This window comes from Canis aureus, chromosome 13 (assembly GCF_053574225.1).
Source record: "Canis aureus isolate CA01 chromosome 13, VMU_Caureus_v.1.0, whole genome shotgun sequence".
Lineage (NCBI taxonomy): Eukaryota > Metazoa > Chordata > Mammalia > Carnivora > Canidae > Canis > Canis aureus.
Genome location: NC_135623.1, coordinates 43,545,557 through 43,570,914, shown reverse-complemented (window position 1 = coordinate 43,570,914; position 25,358 = coordinate 43,545,557). Strand labels below are relative to the sequence as shown.

Here is a 25,358-nt window from a genome sequence, read left to right as displayed (position 1 = left end):
TCTCAACTCCCATTCACTTCTCAATCCATTGAAATCTGGTTACTCCAATAGCTCCCTTCAAGGTCACTGAACATCTCCTTACTCCCATGTTGCCAGATCCTTATGACACTGCCAACCAGAACACTGTTGATCCTGTCTCTTGCAGTATTAGACTTTCTGGTTTGTTTCTATCTTTTGAAACTCTCCTCTCTCTGCTTCTGCAATACCATGCTTTCCCCCCTCATCCTCCCCAGTCTATCTCCACTGCTCATTCTCAGTCATCATTTTCAGGCTATAGGCCTCTGCCTGGATTTAAACACTGCCTACTAGATTCTCTCCAAGGTTCCCATCTCTCCTCACACTACACAATTTACCTGATGGACCTTTCCACCGCCATGGCTTCAGGCACTAGATAAATGTTGCTATCTCCCCAATCTGCAGTTCTCCATCTTGAATGCCGAGTCAGGGGAAGACCTGGGGTTGGATCTGGATGTGCCGTTTCTCAGCTGTCTGGCTTGAGTATGTCACAGACTCTTAATGTTCCATCCTCTAGTCTTAAGATTAGACATAAGAAAACCTCACTTGTAAGGGGGTTATAAGATCTATCTGACTCAGTACCCCCAGCCCTTTCTCAGTCATCTCATCCATAGAGAGGAGCTCTGACCATATTATCTGCTTGGACTGTCCTCCACTTTAAATGCAGTAACTCAATGGTAAAAGTTGAATAAAAAAATAAATACTTGATACTGCCCTCATTATTCAAGGGATCACTGGCTACTCAAATGAGGCACCAGCCATGTCAAATGTCTAAATAAATCTTATATAAATCCACTCCAGAAGTGGAAAGGATTTCCCATCTTACTGATTTGAAGAGATAAGACAGATCTATGAATTATGCCTGTATCACAACACAAGGTAAGATGAAACCCACTGCAGATGCCAGTCCTTCTCAAGGTGCTTCTAGAATAGAAAGGGCAAGCTTTCCTTTCAAACAGCGCTAAAATAAAGTATGTGCCTTAGAAAGAGATGATGTTGGAGAAGAGGCAGAATAAGAGCTATTAACTATAACCCTTGGGTGCACTTTAGTCATATTTTAGGCAGAAATATTCTGAACCAATATTGCCCCAAGAATACCACATGGCTGAGTTTCATTCTGCACTGTCCAGAAGGCATTTGGTCATTCATCTAGAAGCTCGCAGAAATTATTTTCTTGAGTGACTGCTATGTTCCAAGGACTATGATAAACGTTTGGGACAAAGGGGTAAGCAAGACACATATGATCCCCAATTCTCCAGAAGCTTCATTCTGATGGGGAGAGATACAAAGTATACAAGGTAAGACCTGAAAGCTAAGAAGGAGCTACACATGCCCAAAACTAGGAGAGGCACATTCCAGACAGATAGCCAAAGCCAGAGAAGATAAGGAACATAAAAAAGGTGGTGTGCCTGCAGCAGACTGAAAAAAAAGAGAGAGAGAAGGAGGAAATAGGAGGAGAAAAAAAAAAAAAAAGGCAGGCAGGGGCCAGGTCATAAAGTTCTTAGAACTTTATTGAACATGTACTACTTTGTCACATACTTTTCAAGGAGCAGAGAATTCTGTACTGCTTCTATCACCTTCCACCATATTTTTCAGATAGTAGGTCAACAGATTGACATAGTGGACTGTGATCAACATTATTTAATGCCATGATAGAATAACCTAGAATACAAACATCAGAGTGCATTATACAAAGTAAGGATGGATCAGTATTATTTGTGCAAACTTCGTTTCACTTTGTGTGTGCATGCACACATGTGTCTATGTGCACTAGTTTCTCACCCCCAGGACTACTGGGCCTGACATTCTGGGCCTGATGATTCTTTGTTGTGAGGGATAGTCCTGTGCTTTATAAGACATTTCGCAGAGCACCCCTGGCCTCTACCCGCTGCTCCTAGTACCCCTACACCCAGCTGGCTCAACTCCAAAAGTCTGCAGACATTGCCAAATATCTCCTGGTGAGCAAACTCTTCCCCAGTGGAGAACTACTGTATTAGCTGTAAAATGTTCCTGACAATGGATAATGTGCTCTGAACTCTCAAAGCAAACTACAGAATGAGTCTGTATATGCTATATTCCTGCTCCTTCTCCCCTCTGACATCTCCCTTTGTACCCCTCTATTTTCTCCCTTTTAGAGCTAAGGTTTCTTCTGCCTCCCACACCTCTTCTCCACCTCACCCACCATGTCCTTCTGCTCCCACTTCAGGTTCTCCAGCTCTTATTTCTTCCCGCTTACTTCTTCTCCCCCCAAAAGGGACCAAACTCACTCCTTAAATAACATTTTGAAGATGTGTGGATCATCATCTTTGGAGACAATGCCATTGGGAGCAGCAGCATCTTGCTTAGGCAGCCTACACCTCTGAACACGCTGCGCTCACGGAATGAGTGCCAAACAGGTGTGTGCTTCTGCATCCAGGACCTCCCCCCACCCTTTTATTTTTCTCCTGGTCTTTCTTTATGTATTCTGGATGTATATTCAGAACCTACAGGATGTGGAAAGAAACCTCATCCTCTGGCAAGGGTTTGGAGGGGAAGGAGTGGGTGTAGTGATCCAGGAGACGTTTCAAAATATATGCTAAACAAAAGGACCAGAGAAACACTGGCAGCGGGTGGGGGGAAGTGGGGAGTGACCTAACAGGTCTCTTGGATTCTTAATTTCTGTACTTCTCGGCTCCGTGGAGCCTCTGTGCTCCCCGCTGTGTGCATCTGCTGTCTGCCTGCACTGGACCTCCCCTGCAGAGGACGTCTCCGGGACTGACACCCGCTCCCCTGCCTGTGAGGCTGCCACATGCCCCTGCTGTGTGCATCCACCATGCCTTTCTCTCTCCTCTCTCCTTTCCTGCTGCTCCTATGTCCCCCCCCCCCCCCCCCCGTCTCTATTTCTCTCCTTCTCTCTCCCTCTCTGTGATTCCCCAGTTTGGCTCCCGTTATGTAAGCTGGATCCTTTATGTTTTCCAGTCTCAGTGCTGGCTTTCCAGTTCTTCCTTCTCCCTGGAATGAAGCTTTCTCCTGCTTTCCCTTTCTTCCCCATAAACACACACAAACACACCCTGACACAGGCTTCCTCACCCTAAATATTCTATAAACCTGCTAGTGGAGCAGAGACCACAATGAATAGTTATTTTTCTTCCAAGAGCTTTTGAAAAATGCAACTCTGTTCAAACTTGCTCATTCTCCCTGTGCTTGCTTGTTTCATCTCTAGCAGAACACAGGTTTCTAGAGAGGACAGCAAGTCATACTTCTGTAGTCCTGGATGCTCAAGGTGGCCAAGCAAATCTTTTTTTCAAAGGAAATATCACGAGCAATTCAGGTGGCATAGCCATCTGAGATTCCAGTTAAACTCTTGAACGTTTATACTTGCCGAGTTTTCCTTCTCTTTCCCCCACTTATTCTGACAAAAGTACCATTAGGCAGACTTCACTCTGTTTCTCTTGCTCATTTGCCTGTAGGAGAATGGGCAGTCTTTCAAATGGGCCATACATACAGCCATTGAACTTCTACATTTGTCCACTAGGACCCACCAGACAATGATTAAACCACGGTGTTTGTGTGTCGATTTTGCAGAACATTTGCACCCATTATTCCCCAAGCAGCTTATAAAAAGCCCAGGAGGGGTGAGAAGAAAAAGGAAAAAACCCAAACCAACTTTAATGACTATTACAAGTGGGTACCCTTAGGGGTTTTTATATACATAATCTTATCTAACTCTCCACAGCAGCCATACAGAGTTGCTACAATGATCCATGTTCATAAAGACAAGGAAATTGGGGCTTTTCCAGCTAGTGCCCAGTGGAGTTAGGTTTATTCACTCATCCAATCGATGGTATTGATTTTGAGGCTTAATGGTGAGCCAGGCACTGTTCTAGGCTCTGAATCCCATTGGACCTCTTTGCTAAAGGAGCAAAAAGTTGCATACAGACACATCCAATCTGCATTATAACCAATAACAAGAGGAGAGAAAACCAAGATCACCCTCATTAGTGTCCAAAGAACCCCAACCAATGATAACATGAAAAGTATAAAGAAATATGTATTGTGGTTACCAAGGATTCTGTCAGAAGTCCATGTTTTGAATTTTTAGCCTTATGCACTAGCTATAGCCTCCTTCATGAAAGAATAACTTTCTAAGTTCAATAAGTCTCAGAGAAGAGAAAGCTTCAAATAGTGACTGGGGCTCAGAGCATGAATGTAAAAGTCAATTGTCTGACCTGCTCAGCTGGGCCACTTGGCCCTCTCATGCACACGCACCTGAGGAGCCATCCTGGGTGGCATCTGGCCCCCAAAGGGCTACACACCGTCTGTAATAACCCTCAGCCCTCCTCTGTGCCTTCCACTTCCCAGTGTTTATGCCCTTCTCTTCTGGTCTGCAAAGAAAAGGAACAAGATAGTTGTCTTTCTAATTTGGGGAAGGAAATGTCCCTCCAGCTAGGGGAGACAGGTGAGTGGAGGATTCCATGTTAAACCACTTCAGAAACCCAGGGGCCATGCATCTGCACGTCCACCCACTGGGTCCCACAATCAGAAGCACTGCCAAAGGGAGTCAATAGCATTTGGATCCTATAAAGAAGCTACTTATAACTGCTAATGTGGAGCAAGATAATGAAGGGAGGCCAGGAAGTGCTCAGCAAAGTGATAATAGGGAAATTATGACATCTGTGGCCCCGTTTGGTCTCTAGTCAATAAAGCACACAGCCCAATAACTCTCCCATTTCCCCAGAACTGTAGGAAACCGAGCTGGTCCTACTAAAAGGAAAGATTTGGAAAATTACATATAAGAATCCATGTCTCAGCTCAGACTCAAGTCCACCTGCTGTCATCTCCCCTCGCCCCAAAGAGCAGAAGCTCTGACACAATTACAGACCACCGTGTCTCGGCCCTCAGGCTTCCCACATGCACCTGCTTCTGAGGTCCTGTTTTGCAGCATATCTGATGCAATGCAGTATTTTTTTTTCCTTTAAGACCTAACATAAAGGAAGAGGGTTGCTCTCTTTAAAATCATATTGCAGATGCTCATCTGAGCTTTTCAAGAGTCTAATGTTTATATCTTCCCTTTCTGACCTAGCCTAAGAATGTGGTGGCAGGAGGAGAGGAGCTTATCTCAGGAGTGAGTTAAATACAGACAACAGAGATATCGTCTTTAGAGAGTACTACAGGGAGAGCCTCATACACTGGAAACAATCTTAGTTTTTCAGTCTTTTGGAACTGAAATAAAAGACTTTTTTTTTTTCTTTTTCTTTTTCTTTTTTTTTTTTTTAAGAACAGAACTCCAATACAAAGATTTGAGATGTTGGGGTGGAAGGGTGGTGAATAAGCCAATCAATTTAGCATGAACGTGGGACCAACTCTTTGTTAATAAGGATCAAAACATGAGTAATACAGAGTGAGTAGTCATTCACCGTCATGACATCCCTTCAAATGCATCCTGGGAACAAGTTTGCTGCATTAATGAGAATCAGGATTGTTGTCATATAATTTCTAATTTCAGTCATGTCTAAATATGTAGCTAATCAGCTAACAGAATCAAAATATTTCTTCAACTACAACCTGAATTTTATTTTAACCAGCCACCAAAGATGAGAGAACAATTTCATGTTAAGGTGATATGGCTTTAAAATAAAATTCAAATTTTGAATGATCTATCCCACAAATCGACAAAAGGCATCACTTGAAGAGTGACATGAGCTTCAGAAAACAAGTGCACTCACTCTCAGATTCAATATAAATGTAATTCTCCACCGAAACACCATCCAGAAAGCTAATAAGGGGACATCTAGAAGTAAGACTTTATTTTATTGTGCACATGCAAACACACACACCAGGTTTATTTACAAGCTATTCTATCACAGATGCCGGGATATTTTTTATAAACCAAACAAAGAATGTATGGAGAAAGGATTTACTGAGCAGAACACATTTAAAAAAAATATTACTAAACTAGGAAAAGGAACACAAATATATACAATTCATGCACATCTAATAAAAGCTTGATAGCTAAGAGAATGAAGGAGAAAGCATAAGAAAGAGAGGAAGCAGGAGGATAAGGTATGAAATGTCTGAATCGTCTGAATGACAACAGCCATTTTATCTAAAGTGGCTATTAGGAACAATTTCATAACTGATACACATTTTAGTGGTGCCCTCTCACCCTGCAGAACGATTCCAGAGATTTTTGAGAGAAGCATTCCAATGATGATAAACCTATTTACCCACACAGCTTTCTATTCCAGCTATTACTTATAAAATAGTGACCTCTATGGTCCCCGAATGCTCAGCCTCAGAGGGTGATGGGAAGATGGAAAGCCGAGAGCTGAATTTAGAAGGCAAGTCCTGCATTACAGTGAGCATTGCTCTGTTCAGGGGACCAGAGCTTCAGGAACCAGAGACAATGTTAGCTTAGGAAACAAAGAGGGAAAGTTCAGTTGCAACAGGAGCAGGAGAACAAGAAAGGTGACCATAGAATAGCTCTGAAGTAATCATTTCCTAAGAAAACAGAAGAATGACAGTCAGTCTAATTAGATTCTAGCTAGGTCTACAGACAGCTTATGAAGAATATACAAGGGCAGATCATAGATAACAGATTGATAGCCTGAGGGCTGGATTCAGTCTGCAGATATGTTTTGTCTAGCCTGTATGATTTATTTAGCTCAAAATTTTGCAGATTGGCAATTTGGGCTGGGCTCAGCTGGGTGGTTCTTATGGTTCTGGTTGGGCTTTCTTCTAGTCATCTGCAGGTTGGTAGGGGGTTTTGCTGACCTTGCTGGCCTGTCACATCTCTAGACAAGGACTAACTCAAGTCTGGTCCAGATGGCCTTTCTGGTAGGTACATGGTACATCCTCTGGTAGGCTAGCCTGGGATTGTTCATATGGCAGTTGGGCAGAGTTTCAAGAGAGTGAGAGGGGTACACAAGAACTGGCACCTTGTCACTTCCACAGCATTCTATTTCCAAAGGAATGCACAAGGCCAGTCTGGGATTTAAGGATATATGGATATAGAAATAGGTATCACCTATTGATAGGAGGGCATGCAAAGGGGAGGTGATCTTGGGAGGCTTGAACAACTGCAGCCATTTCTGCATGCACTCTCCCACATCTGGTAACTAAGCCCAGATCCAAGTTATGGTTGCACTTCCTGGATGACATCACCCACCAAGGTTCCTGGCACTCTTTTTATCCCTCTCTTGTTACAACCAGCCAACCTGACACATTACTTGCTTGTCTTTTATTATCTTCTCATTTTATTACAGCAACAGAAGGGAAGAAAGTGGGCTAATAAATCCTTCTCAGGGTATTAAGGGATCTATCTTTTCAGTAGATCTCTTGTTCTTTTTCCCCTCATAACAACATTTTTCCTTTCATGATCATGTCTCTTGACCCAACTTATTTAAAAATTGCTCATAAATTCTAACATTTAGTAAAAACTGATACCATTTCTAGGTATTGCCCACGAAGATTTATTTAAGGCATCATGGCCTAGGTATAGCATGTAAGAACCCCAAATTCAAAAAGGTATTGCTAAAAAAAAAAAAAAAAAAAGGTATTGCTGATTATCCCTACAATAGCATACAGCTATCTAGTGATAAGGAGCAGAAAGGCTAAGTATATTTCAAAACACTTTTCAAAATCCTTGGACTAGAAAAAGAAATTATTCAGATCATAAGGTTCCTAACCATCCTCTCCTTCTAAGGCTAGTTGTTTCATCAGTGATTCCAGGCAAAGGAAATCATTCCTGCTGTATCTGTGGTCTGGCTGGAATTCCATCCATAATTTAACTCCTTTCTCCTTTGTGTCTCTCACTTCCAAGTGCAGTAATCTCATTCATCTTTTGAATTCAATTCCAAGGCTGTCTGAACCTCCCCAGACTTAGCTCTTTCTCCTATATCCTGTGCCTTGTATCTTCAGTAGACATGCTGCCAATATGCCTACATTTGTAGTTTCTATGTACTGACCTCTCCTCTGTTTACCACCCTGTAAATAGCAATGGTCCTTGTATCCTGCTAATGTCTACAACAATGTCTTTCATATTGTAGAGTCTGAAAGATTTGTCAGAGGAATAAGTGAATACATGATTTCTATCTTAACAACAAGGAACATCTCCAACTTTACACTAATTTACATGGTACTTTTATCAGTTTCAAAATATTGACATGTATATTATCTCATTTTGTCCCTGCCCCTCTGAAACCATGAAGCTTTGATAAGAGGATTATGATCCCATGTGTGAATTATGAAATGAAGGGCTAGGGTAGTTAAATGATTTGTTGAAGGTCATCCAAGTAATGACTGATTAGGCTAAGATAAAAATCCAGATCTCTTTGTTTTTAGTTTCAGTATTGTTTTTGTGGTCATGGACTCAATGATAGCATGCTAATTTAAAAATTAAATATAAGGAGAGCACTTAAAAAGTCAAATGTCATCAGGAGCCCAGAATGCCTCAATTATGGGATATTTCTTGGGCTGGTTCTTCAGGTATTCACATCAGTTAGCAGTGAATATAGTCAAAGACCCTCCCCACACAGCGATTCTCACTGATAGTTAATTTTAATGGACTGGAAATGGAAAGTTGTCAGTTCCCAAACTAGTTTCTTTCTGGCCTCTATTAAGATAACAAAACAATGGAAGCTTGCAAATAGCCCTTGACCTGAAGGGTGGGTTATTGTCATTTCCTTGAAGAAATCAAGGCTTAGAGGTCAAGTAACTTAGCCCAAAATCACACAGAGAACAGTAGAGTCAGTACTTGAACCCAAGTGTCATGGAGAATCCTGTGCTTACCCACCCACTGGCCTTGGGATACTTTCTAATGTTCATCTCCATGAAGATCTCAAGGCAATTCTAGAATCGTCTTCAGGAAATGAGATCATTCTTCTCTGCTTGTTCTCCCCTCACTGCTTCCACTGCCGTCATTGGTGGCTTGATGCCAACATTATTCCCTTGGCCAAGCAAGGCATCTACCTTCAGACAATTCAGTGAGGCAGTCAGAAACACTGTCCTTCCTTGCAATGTGAAGCTAAGTATAAGTGCTTCCTGGGGGTGGTTGTGGAGATTAAATGTGATGGTTTTCATAAATAGTTTGGTGTGATGCCTGGTACAGACCTTCTGACGACTCCTCAGAAGAGCCATCAATCACCGGCTCCCAGGCTGTGGGTGACCATGGGTAACTAAAACTGAGGAAAACAAAACTGCAGATAAAGGTGGGGAGTGGGAGCAGGGGACTTCTGTACTCTACAGTATCTCCAAGTAGGGGCTCAATAGATATATTCTGAAATAAACTAATATTTGCATTAAGAGAACTAAGTGCTTGAGCAGATGTGTCCCCGAGGTGTGAAGATGCTGTAAAGTCAGTGGGTACAGTCTCTCAGTCTTGACACTGGGAGGGGGATACCCTGATGCACAGTAAAGAAGGCATCAAAGGAAGGCCTTAGGATGTCCCAGATGATCAAGGAGGGAAAGGGCATCTCAGGGGTAATTATGGTCTGCAGAGATTCAAAGTACCCATGGATTCCAATTTGGGAAGCCTGTAACATTTTCCTTTACTTAAAAAGGGGTTAGAATTTCCCCTTCTAGAACGAAGTGTTCCTTCCATCAAAAGGAGGCAGCGGGGTGGGGGGGGAGAGGAGAAAGCTTCCACCTGTCTCACTCGCTGTAGCTATGAGGTCCCACCATTGCTATATGCTCAATGCGTATTAATATGTGCTGAATGAATGAATAAGCCCCTTTTCCCAATTGGACAGGGGCTAGAAAGGAACTGGGAACAGAACCTCTAAATTTAGAACATGTGCCAGAAATAGCTACTTGTAGATAAACAGGGGATGGGGAAGGAGTGATAAGAAAAAAAAACTGGATTCCCTAGCAGCCAGGACCCCCTTTATGCACAATGCTCCTAGAACATGTTTTTCTCCCAAGCACCTCTCTCAGTCCAAGGTAGCCAACTTTCTTTACCTTCCTCATTCTAACCTATTCGCTTCTAATGATTTTTTTTTTTAAATCTTATACACTGAAGGGCACAAACGGTGGGGGTGGGGGTACATTCTACATTCTCCAAAGCACACTCTACCCCCACCTAAGCCATTTGTATCAGCCCCAGGTGGACCCTTCACTTTTAAATGCAGAGGAGGAAAACAAAGGCACTCTGAAATGCTGATCCTAAATCTTTGAGCCCTCAGAGGACTGAAGAGAGACACATCTACATTTCAAAGGAAACCAGACTCGGATTCCTCGATTATCTGAGTATCTGTAGGAAGATCTCGGGGTTAAGAATGTTTGGACAGTCTGGATCACCCGGAGAACAAGTTCAGTCCACAGAAAGAATGGGAGACGGTCAAGAAAAATTGAGGAAATATGGAAAGTAGCCCAGCAGCCTCTGTGCTTATGTTTGTGGACCCCTAGTGGTTACAGAAACCAAAATGGAAACCACCTGTCTAGTGAGATTGTTTTAGGCGCCAGCCTGGGCAGGTAACGATGCCAGGGGAAATGCAGCCCGCTCTCCAGTCAATGCGTGCCATGGCTCCTAGGCCCTCAGTGAGTACACCCAGGACAGATAGACAACCAGGCTGGCTGTGAAGGTTGAGGCTTCACAGGTAGCCCCGGGCCACCCTGAGGCCTCTCTTATTATCAGGGATTAAACTTCTGCCTCCTGGAAGACAGACGGCTCCACACAGAAATTAAATTCAGTCATAGAGGAATAAACGCTGTCAGTACACTGGAAATCTTGCAGTGAGATTCCTACCTCCCTAACCCAACAGCCAGAGTTGGTTAGACTATAGGACTAGTCCTCTTTCCAACTTAATATTCTGTCGCTGAAAACTGTCACTTTTGAAATGTTTGTTTGGAGTCTCCTTAACATCTCCATTTGCTCTGCTAAATGATATTGCCCTTCAGCTTGTAATCTATGTCATTGGAGATATTTGTTTAATATGCAGGTTCCTGCCTTAGGGATCAGCTTCATCAAGCCCAAATCCAGGAGCAACCTCATGAGGCCCTGATCTCTTCTCTCTAAACTCTGCCCTCAGAGTGGGTGCTTCACAGCTCAGTTCCTAAGCCTTCTCCTATTATCTCACAGGTGATCGTTTTTGTTTTTCTAGCTGGAGTTTTACTTCCTCAAGAGCAGGAACAACGTGTAAACATTTTTAACCCAGGAAAGAGAAAAAGAAATAAGCATATTATATATCAACCACTGTGCTGGGAGGGTTCCCACATATGCTCTCATTCCAATTCTGACAAAAGCTTTTCAAGGTAATATGTCAAAGCATAATTTTCTGAATGTTAAAAACAATTTTTATACAAATATACAGTGAGAATGTGTCGAATTTTACTTAGCTCGTTATTAAGGAAAACTAGCAGGATGGCAAACCAGTTCACAAGGATGATGAGAAGCAAGAACTGTAGGAGGCAGGAGAGGGGAGAAAGGAGTAGGGGAAGAAAGAAAAACAAATAGTGAGAAAGTGTTACTTAGTTGCAAAACTAGTTAATGTCCTATAAGACAATACAACCGTCACTTTGGGGGCTATCTTCTCTATTGGACAGAGATGTAGGTCATCATATTTCACCACTTGTACAGAATTGGAAAATATCTAAACCCTCATCCACCATGCAAATTTGTTATCCTAACTAGACAGATGTCCTTCCAGGTGTACTTTCTAGAAAATGTTCTTAACATGGCATTAAAAAATGACTTTATGTCCTTTCTTGTCCATAAAGAAGACTTTATGTCTTCTTCCTTTGATTCCCTGTTTTGGAAGTTTTTCTTAACAATAAATATAACTTATCCCCATTCTATAGATACAGAAACCAAGGTTCAATGTTAGTGAAGTTCCTTGCCTGAGACCCCAAATAAGGAGAAGAACCACGTATCAGTGCTAAAATTTGTCTAACTCCAGAGTCCAAACTTCTACTGTATTTCTATACCATTAGATACATAAAAGGTATTCAACAAACTTTCTAAATTGACTGACATAAGAGTAGCATCCAAAGGGTTAATATATCTTAGCCAAGTAATCTAGCGTAGTTGATACCTGTCCCAAAGTGCTTAAATTACCCACTGGAAAAGCTTACACACAGAGAAAGGGTAATCTCAGTGATGGTCCTTCAATTCCAAGTCAAATCCTACATTTATGTCAACGAGGCAATCAACCATCTTGATGATCTCCCTATCATAAGCAGGATTGTCTTAGATATTGCACATGTAACCTCTCTAACTTTGTGGCATTTGCCTTTAGATGGCCGTTCAACAGATATTTTTTTTAAAGATTTATTTATTTATGATAGACATAGAGAGTGAGAGGCAGAGACACAGGAGGAGGGAGAAGCAGGCTCCATGCCGGGAGCCCGATGTGGAACTCGATCCCGGGACTCCAGGATTGCGCCCTGGGCCAAAGGCAGGTGCTAAACCGCTGAGCCACCCAGGGATCCCCAACAGATATTTTTTTTTATCACCTAATGGATACCAGGAACCCTAGTCCCACCAATAGCACAATTCACGTTAAGATACTTGAAAGGAGCATTTAAAAAAAAAATTATTTGATTTTACTTTGTGAGTTATAAGATTTTATTTCAGATCAGAAATAAGGACCTGATGGTAAGCAATGATGCCACGTGTTAAAGACTGAGAACCTTCTTGGTAGTTAGGAAATCACATGGACTTTCTCTTTTAATTGTAGCAATCTCCTATTCTATTAAGGAGTGCCTTCAAAGGTGATATCTGGTAACTTGGAATGAAAGAGAAACAATATCATTTTTCTTTTCGGGACAGACACAATGCATTTTCATTTGGGAAGAGCCAAATAATAGTTGCAGTAAATCATGCCACTTTCCTTTCCTAGATAACTTCAAGAAGTCCATTATTTTCTTCTTACTGAACAAGAACTAATTCCTCTGCGGATTTGTGTGGCTGTAGTACTGCTTCTGGACAGCAGAGGTCACTATTAACAGGTACACTGGATTACCACATTTTAATAAATGCAAAAGAGCTAGAGGAAGAAGTGGTTTTACCTAAACTGTCTACTCTGTGGTCGTTGTACAAAGGACCAACAACAAAAACTGAAATAAAAAAATCCTCATCTTTTCCTGATAATACAGCCACCAAAATCAGAATCATATTTTCCAAGAGCCACCTACCTTGTCATTGATTTAGAAGTCCCCCATTAACCAGATAAGGTAGCCAAGAAAAGTCTGGTGTCTGAGGTTCCCCACCTTTTGTTTGACCAACGCTGGTAATAAAATGTTCAAATCATAAATAAGAGATCAACTCAAGGGTACTAAATTCTAAGCCTCTCTTAACATCTAAAGATTAAAATGTTAAGTGTCCAGGACCTAGGCTAGCTGTTCTCAAGCTTTGGTCTGCATTAAAATCACCTGGAGGTTCTCTTTAAACCGTAGATTGCATGTCCCCTCCTCAAAGTCTCTGATGCAGTAAGTCTGAAGTGGGACCCAATAATCCCAATAATTTGCAGTTCTGATTCTCAGGTGCTTCTATGGCTGCTAGTTTAAGGACCCTACTCTGAGAACCACTGGTCTCTACTCAAACTTGAATCATACAACCAACACAACAACATGGCCCCCTGTGGGTAGGGGAGGTGGGGAGAGCTTTATTTTAGAGCTCAATAAACCACATTCTGGGTAACTGGAACTTAATCTAATAATGTTATTCTGCTGATATTTTAATCACATCCCATGTCATCCCATTATTTTTCTTCTGCCCTTATCTTCCTATTATTAAATGTTTTACTGGTTATGTCACCACTTCCTATCAATCTGTCCAGCACCTCAATGTTTGTGCTGAATTCTTCATTTCAAGTTAACCAGCTTTAAAACAGAGTTAAATTTCCTGGAACACTGAATTTAGAGCAATGGACAAAAATCATAGAGACAAAGGGAGTAAGTCAAGCAGTGATCCAACGAAGAAGGGTTTCATGGAGAACAGCAAGAAAAGGCCTCATGAACTCATATTTTCTAACATGGAACAAAGATCCCTCTGCTCCGGCCTATCCTTTTGCTCAACCATTAGCAGGCAGGTCGGGTCTTGACTGGGCATTAAAGAGGATGCCAGGGATCCCTGGGTGGCGCAGCGGTTTAGTGCCTGCCTTTGGCCCAGGGCGCGATCCTGGAGACCCGGGATCGAATCCCACGTCGGGCTCCCGGTGCATGGAGCCTGCTTCTCCCTCTGCCTGTGTCTCTGCCTCTCTCTCTCTCTCTCTCTCTGTGACTATCATAAATAAATAAAAATTTAAAAAAATAATTAAAAAAAAATAAAAATAAAAAAATAAAGAGGATGCCATAATGTGACATAAACCTCCATGCTAATAGAGAGACCCATCAGCAGTAAAAATATAGAGTGAATATAATGCAAAAGCCATAGCAAAATATCACTGACTCATGCATTCGTCTCTCAATCTCCTGAAAATATATATTAGTGCCTTTATAGTTACATTCATCGGGTCAGACTGAGCTAGGTGAATAGCCACCATACAAGAAGAGGGTCTTTCAGCGCCCTCATGAAAGAATTCACCTCATTTCTCAGGGCTATGAGTGAATGAAAATAAGAAATTACAATGGAAATCACACTGCAATCTTCACTCGAGGCTAGGTTACAATGAAGACTCTAATAATACATAATAAATATGCAGCAAACCATGCCCGTTAAAGGAGACGCTCCTGCTACTGGCACACAGTACACATCCATCACGGCTCGTTCAATAGGCCAACTGCTCCCCGTTGCAGGAGTAAGGCTACTCGCCAGGAATGACAGGCACAAGAATTTCCTGTGCCTGCTGAAAAAGGGAAGCAAAAGCGCCTTTCATGATACAGGCCCATATACACTTGCTTTGTATGCAGAACGGTCCTGTTCTACCACTGTCACCCTTGGCTTTTTGAAATGAATATTTATAGAGAAGCTTTTGGAACAACTTCATTTTAGACCCAGGCTGCAATCAAATAGGTTAGGTTTGCAGGGCCAACGACTGCAGAATGTTAGGGTGTCCAGGGCAATGGTGACAGAGAGGCAAGACGAATTCTAACCATCCCTTCAATGCAGTACTTTAAAATAATATTTTATTAATTCAGGCCACATACAGATTTCTTGAGGCAGAGGGAATTTGCATTTTAACTAATTCACTTTGTGATAAAGATCAGAAATTGAAGAGTGTGCCTCCATTAGTGATGAAAAAGCCTAGAGAAATTCCTGTCCACTGGATTTTGGGGTGGCACAGCACCTCAGGTCTGGGATTGTCATGTACTGTCAGCAGCACACTGTGAAGCACACAGCATATGGCATCCTCAAGGATGCCCTAACCATTTTTTTTTAATTTATTTTATTTATGATAGTCACATATAGAGAGAGAGAGGCAGAGACATAGGCAGAGGGAGAAGCAGGCTCCATGCACCGGGAGCCTGACGTGGGATTCAATCCCGGGCCTCCAGGATCGCGCCCTGGGCCAAAGGCAGGCGCCAAACCGCTGTGCCACCCAGGGATCCCACCTAACCATTTTTTTTAACGTGTGAGTCAGTCACCCTAGCTCTTCTGTGGGATAATTCAAACAGCTGATCCCAACCAACTTGAAGGTGGGAAAAGCTCTTTGTCTTACTTTCGATTTCTATCACACCGGCCTGTGTAGGGTTGCAGCATTTTGTCTGTGGCTAATTTAATAGTACCTAGCTAATTGGCCTCACTACATCTGAAATCAAGAAGGGAACAATTTGTTCTGTCCACATCAGAACCAAACAGGCCAAGTTATACTTTTATGTAACCCTAAATTAACTTTTATTGGATGGTATCTTAAATGAAAATAAATGGCAAATTTGCTTTTATTTCACTAACATTGAGAGATATGGGGAATGTCATCAATTCAAGACCAGCTCTGTTCAGAGAAAGAGAAAAATTGAATGAGTCTTTAAACAGTTTTAGTCTTAGTCAAAATCTTGTAACCCAATTAATCTATAATATTTTCCTTCAATCTATTTTTTTTTGTTTTGTTTTGACCAGAACAGGAGGATGTCTATTGTAATTTTACTAACTATGATACTCTGGACACTTAATATAGAGCAAGGTCATGAATATCAGACTTCTTTGAGTTCTTATCTTTCATGGTTCAGAGACCTCATCTCTTCTTTGATCATCAGGGTTGCTCCCAAATTGAATCTGTTTTTCTCTCCCTTCTCTCTGCAGCCAACTATTGCATTCTGGACCAAGAGATTAATGGAATCATGGTTAGAGTGAAAAAGAACCTAGTGAACCAAAGGATGATAAATGAGTAAATAAATTTCAAAGAAAAAAATTTAAAGAGAGAAAAAATTGTGCCTGAAAAGGAAGATGAATAGAAACATAGATCTGGCAATCAAATTTGAGCATCATATACTCTTATGGATAATATAAAAAAGAAAAGAAAAGAAAACCTTCCAAAGAGATAGTTTAATCCCAAAGAGAATCTTTCAAACAGAAAATCTTTCACAGTATTTTATTGACACAATTTTCAAGTTTTCATTGAATTGCAATTAAAATGCTAAACAAATTTTAGGTGAGACTTAAAGGAAGTATGAGTTGAGTCAGGTATGGCAAAGACAATGGAATTCAGAAATGAGTAACATCCCTCTCTTTCTAAACAAGGGCTGCTGTTTCATTAAGGCGTCTTCATCAAATAACGAATAAATGATATGATAGAGTGACACCAAAGAGAAAACCATGACACTCTTCTTCATTAACTAGCTGCTTCCAAAAAAGGTACGTGCTGACCACGTGTTTTCCAGATTCCAGGGGCTGTCCCAGATTATTGGATGGTCAGTAGACCCAGTGTACCAACATGACTTCTCGGGGTTTTATGTGACATTACCAAGTATCCAGCCACCCTGGTCCAATTAAGGGGAAAAGACAAAAACAATGGAGTCTGTGTCTTGTTTTACTGTCTTGGCCTTATGCAGGGCAAGTTTCCCTGTGTTCCTAGCCACTATGTCCTCCACCCTATGCCTCAGCAGCCATATCCCAGCTCTCAGAAAAGCAAGAGGGAGGCATCTGCTCCAACTGAGAAGTAAAGAGAAACTTTAAGAGAAGAGATGGCAAGGCAGCACAGAGAAATTGTAATGACTAAGTAGAAAGAAAGGTAAGGGGGGGGGGGCAGCAAAAGGAAAGGAAGGAGAATTAAAAGGATGCCTAGCCACAGAATAATTAGCAAAAAGTGGCTCACCAGGTCCAGGCCAAAGGTTTTTGAACCTAAGAACAAAATGCAACAGTAAGTTGCCATCACTGAGATTGTCATAGACACTGGAGCCCAAACTTTCCTTAAGCAGCTAGCTTAGACCAGGAGCTTCCAGACTGAACACATCCAGAAACATCATCCTTGGGACTAAAGCTAATGGCCAAAGACTTCCACTAATGCTCCTTGTTGCGATTCATGGGAGAGTGACACTACCAACTGTGCTCAAATGTTCTACTTCATCACACTACAGGTGTAGTACTTACTAAAAGAGATAGCATTAGATGTGAAAACAGAGGGCTATTTTTCTTTAGGTTGAACGAGTGCAAGGTATTGCTATCACAATATTTAATAAGATGACTGTCATTTTCCTGAGTTGATTTATTAAGAAATATGCTATCAATATTTGAAAGCAGCTGTCACTAAAAAAATCTTGCTCTGAAGAAAAGAATGATCTTGGCAAAATGCAAATTGTATTGAAATCCATCCCTCTCCACTTCTACTAGCAATTCCCTGCTTATCCTTCATTGGTCTTCCATCATACCTAGGAAAGAGAAAGTTCCTAAGGCTCTCCACCAGACCCCTGTCTTCTCCTACAGTCCCTTCTTGAGCCCTTTCTTAGCCAACAGGGCTGAAAGGGTAGTTGGTTCTTCACTCCTCTCTTAACTGTTGGTCAGTTAATCCTTACTCTTCCCTAAGTGTTTAGTTCCATAGCCACTTTCTCAGAAAAGCTTTCCTTGAATTCCCTAATGGAGACAATCCTACTGGTACCCTTCTCTCCCTGCTACAATCAACACAATATATTTGACATTTCAATGATGTTTGTCTCCCTCAGAAGACTCAAAGATTCAGGAGAGTAGTGATCATGTCAGTTTTATTCACCTTTGTCTCAACACCAAGAATAGTGTCTGACAGTAGATTTTCAATAATGAATGAATGAATGAATGAATGAATGAATGAATGAAAATAGATCCATTATCAGAAAGTTATCCATCATGGTTCATCTGAAAGAAAGAAAGAAACAAGCAAACAAAAACAAAACAAAACAAGTGTTTGGATTATAGCTCCTCACCAAACATTGATTCATTGATTAATTTATCCCATAGGCATTTATTGTGCTTCCTGCTAAGTAGACCAGATACAAAAATGAAGCATAATTCCTGCCCTCAGAATACTTATTCTTTAAATCTGCAAAATGCCACATTGTAAATACTTTCTGTTTAATAATCCAGGCCATCTTGGTTGCAACTACTCAACTCTATAGTACAAAAGAACCTATCAGCATATGTAAATGAATGAATGTGGATGTGTTCCAATAAAACTTTCTTTATAAAAACAAGTTGCTGGTTGTTTTGGCTTTAGTTGGTTGGGTGACTATAATTTGCTATTCCCTGCTCTAGAGGAAGTAACAAGACATATGTGTGTGTATATGTATATTTACTTAATTATATTTAAATATAATCAATATTTTAATATTAATATTTAATAAAACAATATTTTAATTCACAATAAATATTCTGACTCTGTAGTCAAATGATGGGTCGCTACAATGGACCCTGCCCTGGGCTAGATTTTTTTTGTCACACAAGATGAAGGCTAGCCATGCTCTAGGGGAAGCTCATCGTATAATGAAAGAGACTCTCATGTCCCTTCCTTTTAATAAAACTGCTTGAAAAGGATGCAAGAGGAAATTCTCTAAACAGTAAAAACAAAGTTTTTTAAAAGCTCAGAGGAGACAGGGATGCAGGTTTTGGTCTCCTGACAATTCATCACTGCTAAAAAGCACACTGAAAGCCATGCCTGAGAAAGAGAATCTGAATGTCTTAGGTTGGGTGGATGCCAGGGATAGGGGCAGGGAGTAGGGGTTATACAAGAGCCCATGAGTATAGCTAGATAGAAGGTTCTATGGTGGCTACTGAAATGGGGAGGAGAAAACAGATCCCAGGACACTGCAGAGGTTTCATCTGTGAGATCGATCTTCTAATTGGTTTATACTGCAATGATATGGCAGGACTGTCCTTTAACTTACAGAGATAGCACCACACATGTGCAGTCAGAAAATGAGTTCAGGGTTGTTTACCCACCAATGGGGATAACAGGGGCCCTGAGACATTAAAACTCCATCTACCAAGTTTTCCTATGACCTACACACATTTATCAATAAAGGACCAAGGTTAGGAACACTGGGAACAGTTGAGAAACCTAGTTTGCTTGAGTTTATGCTCTTAGGCTAACTAGCCTACCATCGCAGCACCATTGATGGATAAGGCCTCTTCTATATAAGATTCCATCTCACCTTTGATTCCCAGTCTAACAGGAACCATATCTTGGTCACTGACTTTAAAAGCCAAGTCTTCACGTAGAAGACCCAGTTCTAAGCTTACTAATAAGAACCTGATTTGCAACTTGTTTCTCCCAGGGTCAGGGAGCTCTACTCTGGGGATGTTGGATTATTGACTTGAGAGGCCTAAGAAAGAACTCATTGGTACTCCAGAATGCACCTGCTTCAAGGAAGGGATCCAACAGCTCCAGCATTCATCTCCTCTGACACCCTCTGCTGGAAGTGCTAATGAGCAATTGAAAACCTGGATGAGAAGGCAGGCAGGCAGGCCCCAGGGGAGTCAGAGAACCAAGGGGGGCTGGTGGAAAGTACCACTGACTAATCATCCCCTGACTCATCCAGATCTCTTGGACCATCTTTCACATCTCAGTTGTTTCACAGAGCTCTGTGGGAACCTTCATCAAGGCTGCTCCATCTTAGAGCCTACTTCCTGCTCCCTGGCAGGCTGTTCTTCAGAGCCTCACCATCACTGACAAAGGGGCTGGGCCCAGGGGCTCTGAGCTCCAATTCCAGCCCCACTGAGTAAGTTACAACAGGTTATTTTCTCTCTTGAAACTGCCTCTCACCCTCAGAGTCTCACAGGAGGGGGGTAGCATCATTCATCAGCCTTAAGCATAATTTTATAGGCACAATCTCTGATTAACATTAGAGAAATCACACATTAAACTGGAGGAGTATTCCTTTCTGTAATTGTGAACAAAATAAAGGGTATGGAGGTCGAATCCCTGGGTTCTGATCCCACCCTCTCGCCCCAGCTGAAGGTCCGACATGGGACAAGTCATTCAACTACAACACGGATTTGTATGTTAGCTCTGAGATAGGAATAGCATCCAGTCCTTTTTCCATATGGAAAAGGACTTTGGAAATGATAAAACTCTTCTGGCTCTTATGAGAGAAGGCATGGCTTACAGAAGATAACACAGAATACGGAGCAAGATTCAAATCCACGCTCTACTCCTAAGGGAAATACTTAAATGACTTCTTAGAAGCTTTGTTTCTTCCTCTGCATATTGTGGGGAGCATCCCCTCCAGAGACAGTTAGGAAAATGCAGTGCCATAATGTACAGAGAGGGTCTTGTAAACTGTGAAGCCCTAGACCAGATGTGAGTTGCTGCTGTTCCCATGACAGTATTTGATAAATTACTAGCCAAGTTCTGCGTATCTGCGCAGTATCTGAGTTTTGAGAAAAGTACAGAAAGAACATAAAAAGGAAACAGAGACAGCAGTACTAGATGCTAGGGAGATTATGAAGATTATATTTCTCTATGCCAGTAAATTAATTCTTAATGGAGAGCTCCCAAGGAGAGAAATAGGCTAAACCTGAGAGGCCAACCATAGCGCTTTCCAAAGAGAAAGCCATTTTCCTCAGATCAAGTCTGAACTTTGCCAGGCATGGTTCGTTGGATATTTGAGCCTTGATGAGTCTCTGGTCCCAGTGTATGGCTGTAATTTGCCTCAAAACTGTCCCCCACCCCATCCCCCAAAAAACTCACTTTTTTTTTCCCTTTTTTCTGTTGGCAACATAAGGACTCTGAAACTCCAAGAGTTGTGATTGCTTTTGTACAACATTCTACAGACACTAGAACTAAGCCAGATAATGAAGAAAGAATGTAATTGTTGGGAGTTAGGTCAACTTTAATTCCAGGCCACTGAGAACTTGCACAACCATGAGCACACTGCTCAACCTCTCTGTGCTTTTCCCTCAACTATACAATAAAGACTGTGATATGTCCACTCCTCATAGGTCTGCAGTGAGGGTCATCATGTCAGCCAAACCCTCAGTAGAGTGCTAATCAGTCTTGGCAAAAAGGGGTCCCCTCAAAAGAGTTATTTACTGGATGAAATTAAGGATAGGGATCAGAAAAAAGTCTTTATGTAACTCTAAATAACAAGTATTATTAGTGGTTTATGGATTAATAATTTATAGATATGAACAGATTTTACAGCTAAATTCTTATTTGGTTTCCTTTTCCTTCTCTTTTAAGACCTCAGATACATAAAGTTTATTTAACTATACTCATCCCTCCTCACCTCTATGCTAACAGACTCAATATATATCCTTTCATTTTACCTTTCACACGTGTGCCCAAACTAGAGAGAGACTGAGATTGAGCTTTTCAATTGTTTGCCTTCATTTTACTTATTGATTCCCCTACTGACAGACACTCCAACCCCTACAGGGCTTGATAGTCCACAAACATCATTGCATTGAACCTCCATGTGGCCCTGAGCCAGTCTGTCAGAAGTCCATTCTCAAGAGCTGGATTCCAGGTTATGAGACACGCACACCCTATTTCACATTCTCATCTAGAATGGCTGTTCTAATTATGCTTCACTCTGAAGTGCCTGAAAGGTGCCTGCATCCTTACAACTTTGCCAGCACTTGATATGATTTGACTAATTTTTGCACATTTATTGGGTCTGAGGTAGTATCTCAGTGTAGTTTGCATTTCTGTTTACTAGCAAGGTTGAATACTTTGTCATTTATTTATTAGTCAATCAGATTTCTACTTTGGAAGTTACCTATTTATCCCCATTTTTCATTTTTCTAATTTTTTTTATCACTGATTTACCATAATTTCTTGCCTAATTCTAGATAATTAACCCCCTGTTGTTTTTAGACAGCACAGATACCTCTTCAATTGTCAACTTTGTCCATATGTCCTGGGGTAAGCAGAAATGTTTGGTTTTGATAGAGTCAAATCCATCAGTATTAGGATTTTTGCTTAGGGTTCTTGTTTAAGAATCCCCTGCTTATCCTGAGATCACAAAAAATAACCCTCTACTTTCTTCCAGAACCCTGAACCAACAGTAAGTGACACTTAACTGCTGTATGAGCTGCCAGCCTCTCCTCTTAACTTTTTATGTCCTATAATGTGAATGCTTCTATTTTCCTTTTCTATTTCCTATTATTGGGCACTGCCCTATCTTTTTCCCCTACTGTTTCAATTCTTGTTCTTGACTGTTTTCACAAGACAGTGGATAAATATATTTATATATTATTGGCTGATTAGATTTAAGTTCATAACAGTTCTCAAGGATGTCTTTAGTTTGAACAGAGCACATTTTAATGAAGTACTCCAACACACAGAAGAGTGTGGTATTGAAAAAACGAAACAAAACAAAAACAAAAAGAGGGGGTGGGTGTGAGGGTATAGAGCTATTTAGGCAGACCTAAGTTTGAATCCTGGCTTTGCCTATTACTTTGTAATGTTAATCAACTCACTTAACTCTTCTGTTGGAAATAGTAATAGCTGCTATATAAAATATCTTGGTTAGAAATAATAATGGAAATAATGACTACTACGTAGGATCTACTGGCTGGAAAAGGTTAGATTATACTAAGGCTGTAAATGAATGCTGAAATATCAAAGGCTTAACAAAGCAAAGGTTTCTTTCTCTCTCATGGAGAAACATGTCCAACATGGGTTAGCTACACGTGGTTGCTCATGTTGATAGACTCTGGCCAATAGAAGCTCCTTGTCTACAATGTTATTGATCACAGAGCAGGATGTAGAAGATGCTGGGGTTCACCTCCCAGATTTTTCACTCAGGATAGAGGTGCTCACTCCCCCAGAGTAGCCTGGTATATTGACTGCTGTCAACTTAGACCTGAAAGCTTCCATAGCCCTCAGTGAAAGAGAGATGCAACTCCCAAAGCCTGGCCCTTCCCTGGGGCAGACTGCATGGATAATGACCACCAATTTAGGTTATAAGGGCCCAGGCTCTTTTCCTCAAATGAGGGCAACTCTCAGGGCCATATGGAGCTCCATAAAGGATTGGCCAAGTCTTCTACTGCAACTTCATCTTCTCTTCTAATCCTGTTTCCCTTACTCCTTCCCTGGGATGGTCCCTGAGACCACCCACCAATAAAATGGCTGTATGCAAATCCCTGTCTCAGAGTCAGTCTCCTGGGAAATGAGACCTAAGAGTTCGGTACTGGGAGGGATCCTAGAAAGCTGACTTTGACATGGGACTTGGGAGAACGATCGCCTGCGGCAGGAAAGCCCCATCATTTCTAGACTGATAACCCTGGGCATGCTGTAGTGTATATGAAACTTTCATTGATGGTGAAACAGAATGGGATGGTAGTGGAAGAAAAATCCACTGGTAGATGCACTATCTAAGGAGTCTAAGAGGTTTGGGGAAAGACTTTGGAACTGAATGGCTCTTACTGGGTAATATCAATACAATGGAAAAAGACAATGGAAGTTGAGAATAGTTTATCTCAAATTGAAGGTGAATTGTCAAAGCCAGAGAGCTTCCTTGAAAGCACCAGAAAAGGCTCTTGTCTCCTACAGCCATAGGCAGAAAGGAGCTGAGGATCAAGCCAGGCCAGGATGATGAGATAAGAGCACTCATAAAGGTTGAATTCTCAACCCTAGCAAGTCTCTGATAACATGGTCAGGGACTTAATTGGGAAGAAGTGGGACCCAAAACCTGGGATGGAGACATTTGGATAGGTGCACTTGAAAACCTTGAGTTGTCAGATTTCCCTAAACCTCTTGAGCCTGCAGAAATGCCCAGAAATGATGTCTTCGCTAGAGCAGGTCAACAAAGCTTCGGATGCATTCTTTCCAATCCTATCAGGAAGCAAGACCTGAAGCAGTCTTCAATTTACATGGGGCAAGAAAACAATATATGTTTATGATCTTATCTCCCCCACCCTCTGTTATTAAACAGTCTGAAGGGGCTTGGACCATCTAGACATTCTTTAGAATATGATATTGGTCAATTACATCAATGACATTATGTTAATTGGTTATGATGAGCAAAATATGGCAAGTTGAGGAGGTATTAGAAACTATGAGGATTCAAGGGTTCCCTCCTTAATGAAAAATTTAAGAGCCTAGGGGCCCGGAACATGCCAAGACATCCCCTTCAAAATAAAGGACAAGTTATGGCATATCATACCTTCACCCATAAGAAGGAAGCATTTTGGAGATGGATCACCTGAATGCCTACTGTCAAGGAAAACCCTAGGAAAACCTTAGGGTGTAGGGTTCTAGAGGCAACATAACCTATGCTTAGATATTCTGCTCCAACCCACTCACCAAATGACATGGAAGACTGTCCAAGCTGATCTGAGCTGCAGTGCAAGGAGTCATATAACCTGCTGCTTGGGTCATACAACCTGCCAGACCTCGTGGTAACAGAGATACCTGTGGTGGAGAAAAATGCTGTGTAGAGTGTGTAGTAAAGAAATTAACCCTGTACAAAGAGAGGTTTGGCCTTTGCCTTTGCCTCCTGGAAGGTAATCTCTGTTTGCCTGGGGGCCTTGGACCCATAGATAGTACCAACTGATTTTAAGTGAGGGCTTTGAGTCATGTGGTATCAGTTGATCTGGAGACAAATCAAGTATGTGGACAATCAATCAATCTTGTCTTTCTAATGGATCCCAATAAAAACTCAAAATACCAAGATTTAAATGACTTTCCCAATTGGCAATACTGTGTGTGTACTGTTACATATCAGTGCTGGGAAAGTAATGCATCCAGTCTCCTCAGAATGAGAACAAACTAAGTTTCACATTTGGTAGTTCCCCAAACTCTGTCCTATGTACTTTTTCCCTTGGCTGATTTTAATCTGTATTTTTCTCTATAAAAAGCCATAACTATGAGTATAATAGCTTTCAGTAAGTTCTGTAAGTCCTTCTCACAAATTATCAAAACTGAGCATGGTTTCAGAATTGCACCCCAACCCCAAAAGAGACATTAAGTTGAAGTCAAAAGTGAGGATAGTTTTGTGGGTGGGCTATTCCCTCTAACTTTGTAGTAGGCCTAAACTCCTCACAAGGAGCCATGGGACAAGGCCCAATGGGAGAA

At 41.4% G+C, this 25,358-nt stretch overlaps 1 long non-coding RNA gene across 21 annotated transcripts in view; it reads left to right on the top strand.

Annotated features, from left to right (window-relative positions):
• The window catches only part of LOC144282372 (uncharacterized), an 86,987-nt gene that overhangs the window by 26,001 nt on the left and 35,628 nt on the right, over positions 1 to 25,358 (top strand). For 12 of the 21 annotated variants that reach the window (XR_013350814.1, XR_013350812.1, XR_013350808.1 and 9 more), the window contains 4 exons: positions 12,831 to 12,939; positions 16,172 to 16,520; positions 16,610 to 16,723; positions 19,612 to 20,055. This is a non-coding gene — a long non-coding RNA (uncharacterized LOC144282372). The other 9 variants (XR_013350809.1, XR_013350810.1, XR_013350811.1 and 6 more) reach the window with 9 other exon arrangements.